Genomic DNA, 7,735 nt, shown 5'->3' with positions numbered 1-7,735 from the left:
CCCCAGAGTTCACTCAAACTCACGTCCATCGAGTCGGTGATGCCATCCAGCCATCTCATCCTCTGTTGTCAACTTCTCCCCCTGCCCCTAATCCCTCCCAGGATCAGAGTCTTTTCCAACGAGTCAACTCTTCGCATGAGGTGGCCAAAGAACTGGAGTTTCAGCGTTAGCATGATTCCTTCCAAAGAACACCCAGGGCTGATCTCCTTCAGAATGGACTGGTTGGATCTCCTTGCAGTCCAAGGGACTCTCAAGAGTCTTCTCCAACACCACAGTACAAAAGCATCAATTCTTCGGCACTCAGCCTTCTTCACAGTCCAACTCTCACATTCATACATGACCACAGGAAAAACCATAGCCTTGATGAGACGGACTAGCAAGTGCAATTTCTTCCCATACCTTTTGCCCAATCGTACAGAAAATATTCGCATCAAATGCAAGACCCTCTTTTGAGATAAGCCACAGACTGGAATCTTGGGGTCTTTTCTTGATGCTCTCTTACCTCTAGAGTTCCAGAAGAGCAGCTCATTTAGATCCAATTTTCGAGTGAATTTAATAAACATTTCTTAAGTGATTATTATGTGTCAGGCTCCCTGCTGGTTCTGGGTAAACAGAGATCCCTAAGTCAAACTCCATTTGCTACAGTGGCTTACTGTACACACACTGTACAGTAATGCCTAAGAGGTGCAACAGAAAAACCAGCAGGGCACTCTGGCAACAAAGATTTCTTGCCTTTGTAAGAACCCTGAGTGAATTTTACAGCCCTTTGCAAGATAACATTAAAGACAGCACCTGCCAACCCTTTGATAGATACTTGTTAGAAAAAATAAAACCTGTGCCAACTTTTCTGTTCTGTTCCGTCCTTCGTTGCATCTCCCTTGGAGCACAGACTTTCACTCTGATTACACCCTATGTTGGTATCATGTTGTCACATTTGGACATTCTGTCACTGGCCTCCCTTTCTCTCTCTCACTCTCTGCCAAGAGGAGCAGCTATGAATTAGATTAAGAGATAAAATCACAGTTCCTCTCCTTTTCTTAAAGCAAAAGGAAGAGAAAAAAAAGAAAGCAGATTAGAAATAAAGATAACTATTCCATTTCCAATTAAAATATGAATCAAAGAAAATTTATTTTAGACTCAGAATTACAGCCATTTGCCCATCTATACACACTCAAGGTCAAATGCTGGCATTACTAACAAAGGAAAATAGAGTCTCTTCAGCATTTGCCCTCTCTCCTGGCTATTATTAATCTGGCAACAATAAGATGTTGAAGAAAAGAATGCTCTGCACCTCCATATTAGATCATCCTGACTCTCATTTACAATGCTGCACAAACCTTGATTTTTGTCCTTTACATTCAAGACCAATATTCTCTTGTTAAGACACCTAAGAACCCTTCTATTTAGCAAAGACGTCTCACAAACTCACCTAAAAGTGAATTTTAAATAGATGCCACTTGTTCCCTGGGGAGGAGTCCAGTATCACTTGTTTAGGACAGCAGTGAAAACAACCAGCTTCAGTGAACTTCACAGATGTGTTACCTGAAAAAAGAAGTAGGAGCTAAGATGATACATAAGGAGGTGTGTGCAAAACTGCTTTTCCCGGGCAGGATTTAGGCAACTGACAGGCATTGTGTTAAATCTGCCATATGGATAATAACATCAACTGGAAAAAAAATACTGCAGATGTTGTTAATATATGAAAAAAAATGATAGGTAAAAAAGACATAAGAAAAATCCTTCCGTAAGCACATATCTTTCATCCTAAAAATAGACGTTAAAACTCTTTATAGGATCCTCCCCACAGTCATTTATAAAGAATTTGCATACTCACCCCACCCCAACCTAGTATCTTCTTTGTGGTTGGACTTTATTTGCTCTGTGATGAGTGCAGTGACTGTTAATGTCAGGCACAAGGATACATTTAAATGCACACCAGCTCCAATAAAAATCAGTTCAATTCAGTCGCTCAGCGATGTCCGACTCTTTGTAACCCCATGGACTGCAGCATGTCAAGCCTCCCTGTCATTCGCCATCTCCCGGAGTTTACTCAAACTCATGTCCATTGATTCAGTGATGCCATCCAACCATCTCATCCTCTGTCGACCCCTTCTCTTCCTGCCTTCAATTGTTCCCGGCATCAGGGTCTTTTCTTTTTTTCTTTTTTTTTTTTTAATTTTATTTTATTTTTAAACTTTACATAATTGTATTAGTTTTGCCAAATATCAAAATGAATCCACCACAGGTATTCATGTGTTCAAATGAGTCAGCTCCTCACATCAGGTGGCCAAAGTATTGGAGTTTCAGCTTCAGCATCACTCCTTTCATTGAATATTCAAGACTGATTTCCTTGAGGATGGACTGGTTGGATCCTTTTGCAGTCCAAGGGACTCTCAAGAGTCTTCTCCAACACCACAGTTCAAAAGCATCAATTCTTCGGCGCTCAGCTTTCTTTTTAGTCCAGCTCTCACATCCATAACATGACTACTGGAAAAACCATAGCTTTGACTAGATGGACCTTTGTTGGCAAAGTAATGTCTCTGCTTCTTAATATGCTGTCTAGGTTGGTCATAACTTTTCTTCCAAGAAACAAGCATCTTCTAATTTCATGGCTGCAGTCACAATCTGCAGTGATTCTGGACCCCCAAAAAATAAAGTCTGTCACTGTTTCCCCATCTATTTGCCATGAAGTGATGGGACCGGATGCCATGATCTTAGTTTTCTGAATGTTGAGCTTTAAGCAACTTTTTCACTCTCCTCTTTCACTTTCATCAAGAAGCTCTTTAGTTCTTCGCTTTCTGCCAAAACAGTGGTGTAATCTGCATATCTCAGCTTATTGATATTTCTCCTGGCAATCTTGATTCCAGATTGTGCTTCATCCAGCCCAGTGCTTCTCGTGATGTACTCCTCAGATAAGTTAAATAAGCAGGGTTACAATATACAGCCTTGGTGTACTCCTTTCCCTATTTGGAACCAGTCTGTTGTTCCGTGTCCAGTTCCAACTGTTGCTTCCTGAGCTGCATACAGATTTCTCAAGAGGCAGGTCAGGTGGTCTGGTATTCCCATATCTAAGAATTTTCCACAGTTTGTTGTGATCCACATAGCCAAAGGCTTTGGCATAGTCAATAAAGCAGATGTTTTTATGGAACTCTCTTGCTTTTTTGATGATCCAACAGATGTTGGCAATTTTATCTCTGGTTCTTCTGCCATTTCTAAATCCAACTTGAACATAGGAAGTTCATGGTTCACATACTGCTGAAAGCTGGCTTGGAGAATTTTGAGCATTACATTGCTAGCATGTGAGATGAGTGAACATTCTTCAGCATTGCCTTTCTTTGGGATTGGAATGAAAACTGCCCTTTTCCAGTCCTGTGGTTACTGCTACATTTTCCAAATTTGCTGGCATGTTGAGTGCAGCACTTTCACAGCATCATCTTTCAGGATTTGAAAGAGCTCCACTGGAATTCCATCACTTTCACTAGCTTTGTTCCTAGTGATGCTTCCTAAGGCCTACTTGACTTCACATTTCAGAATGTCTGCTCTAGGTTGGTGATCACACCATCGTGATTATGTGGATCATGAAGATCTTTTTTGTATAGTTCTTCTGTGTATTCTTGCCTCCTCTTCTTAATATCTTCTGCTTCTGTTAGGTCCGTACCATTTCTGTCCTTTATCGAGCCCATCTTTGCATGAAATGTTCCCTTGGTATCTCTAATTTTCTTAAAGAGATCTCTCGTCTTTCCCATTGTGTTGTTTCCCTCTATTTCTTTGCATTGATCACTGAGGAAGGCTTTCTTATCTCTCCTTGCTATTCTTTGGAACTCTGCATTCAAATGGGAATATGTTTTCTTATCTCCTTTTCCTTTGGCTTCTCTTCTATTCACAGCCATTTGTAAGGCCTCCTCAGACAACCATTTTGCCTTTTTGCTTTTCTTTTTCTTGGCGATGGTCTTGATCCCTGCCTCCTATACAATGTCACAAACCTCCATCAATAGTTCTTCAGGCACTCTATCAGATCTAATCCCTTGAATCTATTTGTTATTTCCACTGTATAATCATAATAAGGGATTTGACTTAGGTCATACCTGAATGGTCTAGTGGTTTTCCCTACTTTCTTCAATTTAAGTCTGAATTTTGCAATAAGGATAGACTCCTCAATATCACTGCTAAGGACTAGTGTGCTATAAGGACTGCTACTTGGTCTCAAATTTCACTTAAATTTATAATGAGCTGAGTTGAGAAGGAATCTAATATATACTAGAGCTCAAAGCTGAAAATGACTTTGATTTCTTGGATATTTTAAAAATGAGAGCTTATGCATGTGTGTGTGTGCAGGTGTATATGCTTGTGTGTGTGTGTGTGTGTGTGTGTCTGTAGCAGTAAACACTAATAGGTGCACAAAAGCAGTTTTGTTTATGGCACTTCTTTTCTTGAGTTCATTCAGTATATGTGGCAAATTATGTGACCTCCGAAGAAATTATTTACAATGGATTGAAAATACCCAAGGGCAGGAAAGTGGGAAAAGATGCTGTTTAAGTGTAGCACTCCTATTGGCTCATAGTTTTCTGACCTTTTCTTCATTTAGTGATGCCAACACCTGGGGCAAGGCGATCAGCAACATGAGAAATATTCTCTCTTCTCACTCAGTGGAAATACACCTGGAAAAATTATACTAATTCACTTCCTATTTCTAACAGTGACGAAGAAAACTAGAGGGTATAATACTATGATTTACATTTACCTATAAGCACTTATTCAAAGATCCCATTTACATTTTGTTTATTCGTCTCTTTGCTCCATTGCATGTGTAATGATATTTAATGATATTTTACAAAAGGGACTCAAATACTCCAACTTTGCCCCAATACTTCCTTGCCACTGTTGTGGTACAGGAGTAAAAGTACTCATGTTTGGAGAGACACAAACGTCACAATTCTCGAGACCCAAGGCTTAGTTCCAGTACATATTGTATTATTTTGTGTCATCCGTCTGTAAACCAATGATAGCTGATTAAAGACTTGCTCACCAGTTGGATAAATCTAGGAAGCGTCGTTCCTAATCCAGTGGCTTAAATTCATCATCACCTGAAAGAGCTGCCATCGCTGTGGTGTTCCGCCCATAACGCCACCAGCGCCCATATTTAGTCATCAGACGGGACTTCAGGTGATTGAGTCACCTCTATTTCAGTAACAAAATCTCATTGCATCCAAGCGAACGGTCTCTGTGAAGACCAGAGGAAATGTATTCCCTGACAGAAAGTGAAAAGGGCACCAACAAGGACCAGGAGCGCAGCAGCAGCGGCTGCTAGGCTTTGGTTCTCCGGCGATATTCTTGGACGCACTGAGCAGAGGATCATGGGAGTTTGTGGATTAAATCCGGGGCAGAACAAACACCAGCCTGTTCTTACAGCTCCACCCAGGGCTTGAGGGTCCCCACCTGCTCGAGGGGCTTGAGGGTCCCCACCTGCTCGCTAATCTCACAGAGCACCTCACCAAAACTGTTACAGCAAGCCGGTAGCTAGGTGTGTGAGCAGAGAAATGGGGGCAGGGGCCAGGTGACAGGAAATCCCGCATCTCGTAAACAGTGCGGTTCGGCAGACAAAGGAAAGTGGGCACCTTCAGACTGACAGGAAACCACACATTTTGGGTGTTAAGGGTGCCAGTCGCAGACAAAGAAAGGCGCAAAGGCGGGAATCTTCTGAGAACTAAAGTAACCTTTTGCGCCCTGTGCTCTCATTACAATAAAATTAACCTTATAAGTACTCAGCATGCGCTGTTGCCTTGACACTTCTGCTCTCTGTTCAATAAGGACAAAAACCCCTCCTTCCCTGGAGAAAATGGAGCTGGGATGAAAATCTGAGATGATGACCCCCAAAGTCCTCCTTCAGTGAATATTCTGCCCCTTCATTTGTAGGCTCCTCATAACTGTCTTGCCAAAGAAACCCAGGGCGGCAGCTCACCCGTCTGCCAGCTCTCCCTGAGAATGTTGCTGTTGTTCAGTTGCTAAGTCAGACTCTGAGGGCATATCCTTCCTTAAATAAACTCTCACATAACTTTCCTAAGCTGTTTCATCTCCTAAATCTTTTGAGATGAAGAAAGAACCTTAAATTCACTGGCAAAGGCAGTGTGTGCAATGCCACTGTGCTGTGGCGTTGACCCTAACAGATCACCATCCCCTTTCTCACTGGCTCATTTGGCCCCTCTATCTAAAGAGCACAGCAAATGCCACACACAACAGTTGTTTCAAGTAGTCACTTCTCTACCACCAGAGATTTAAAGGATTGAGCAAGAATCTGACTGTACTTTGCTTTGGGTAAAAGCTCATTACAAGGATATGGGTTTTCAGGGCCTCCCAGTTCTTTGGTAGTCTTTTGTGATATACATTCTTCTAGGGCTTATCTTTCATTTCCTACTGTTCCCACCTACTCATCAGCTTAAGGTTAGGTTTATCTGAAAGGGAGTTTGGCTTATACATCTATAATTATGCCTGTGCCATTTCTTTGTAAAGATAGGAACAATGTGTTAGCCTTATCAGTGAAAACTCAGCCCTCTTTACCATCAGATTTTCAGCTTCCATTAGGATCATAAGTAAGCAAAGGAAGAAGAAAAAAAAACTCTTTCTAAAGGTCAGCCTCCTTAATTAAATGAAAATAGGCAGCAGCATTAGAAAATGAAATGACTGTAGCCTGTGCTCTTTCTGAGGAGACCCTACAGAGTATCCAGCTGATCCTTCCATAAGCTGGGCGAGCTGAATTATTCCCAGATGATTAAGAGGCTGCAACATTACAATGCTGGTCCCTTTTCTGCAAACAAATGGAACTGAGGGTGTGAGACCGTGGCTATAATGGAGCTTTCGAGACTGTAATGGTGCTCCCTGTCTGGCCTACTTCATTTTCACCTCTTTGAATTACCATCACCATGGCTGCCTTTCCCTTGCACTTTCTGCTTTGGCTACCACTGTTCTTCACCTGGAGAAGGCAATGGCACCCCACTCCGGTGCTCTTGCCTGGAGAATCCCATGGACGGAGGAGCCTGGCGGGTTGCAGTCCATGGGGATGCTAAGAGTCGGACACCACTGAGCAACTTCACTTTCACTTTTCACTTTCATGCATCGTAGAGGGAAATGGCAACCCACTCCAGTGTTCTTGCCTGGAGAATCCCAGGGACGGGGGAGCCTGGTGGGCTGCCATCTACAGGGTCGCGCAGAGTCGGACACGACTGAAGCGACTTAGCAGCAGTAGCAGCATTGCTTCACCTGAGGCCACTGTGGTGGAGAAATCAATAAAAGAGGCTCTGAGCTGGGTACTTTTCACATTCAGGTATTCACATAAAACCTGGGAGGGAAGTACCACCACCTCCTTTTATAGAAGAGCAAATTGCAATTCAGAAAGGTTAATTATTTTTCCCAAGGTCACATAGCTAATGAAGTATCAGGCTAGATTGGACTGTCTTTAGTGCCAATTCTCTTTCCGTAAGAGCTAACGTTTTTGTCGCTCTGGTTCCGTTCCCACTGTCTCCATTCAGGAATGTCCAGGATGGCATCTGAGGATGCCAGCACATCTTCCTGACATTACAGCAGGATTATTCTGTCTAGACTCTTGGCCTACCTCTATCCTAACCCTCCCTTGATTTTGTCATGTTGTTTTCCAGTATATTTCTAGACCAATTCTAGTTGGTCAGGAGCTTTGTGAAGTCCTCCCAGGAGTAAATGAAGCTAAAGGTTTTCAAAAGGAGTA

The 7,735-nt window shown here is 42.4% G+C and overlaps 1 long non-coding RNA gene across 1 annotated transcript; it reads right to left on the bottom strand.

Annotated features, from left to right (window-relative positions):
• Window positions 1-502: 502 nt before the first annotated feature.
• On the bottom strand, window positions 503-6,717 carry LOC129622963 (uncharacterized). Its single transcript, XR_008700204.1, has 3 exons — window positions 5,027-6,717; window positions 1,430-1,542; window positions 503-602 (listed from the first exon to the last, which is right to left on the bottom strand). It is a non-coding gene; the product is annotated as an uncharacterized LOC129622963 (long non-coding RNA).
• Between the last annotated feature and the right edge of the window lie 1,018 nt (window positions 6,718-7,735).

Source organism: Bubalus kerabau, chromosome 11 (genome assembly GCF_029407905.1).
Source record: "Bubalus kerabau isolate K-KA32 ecotype Philippines breed swamp buffalo chromosome 11, PCC_UOA_SB_1v2, whole genome shotgun sequence".
Lineage (NCBI taxonomy): Eukaryota > Metazoa > Chordata > Mammalia > Artiodactyla > Bovidae > Bubalus > Bubalus kerabau.
The sequence above is the reverse complement of the archived record's forward strand: the minus strand, read 5'-3'. Positions and strand labels throughout refer to the sequence as shown.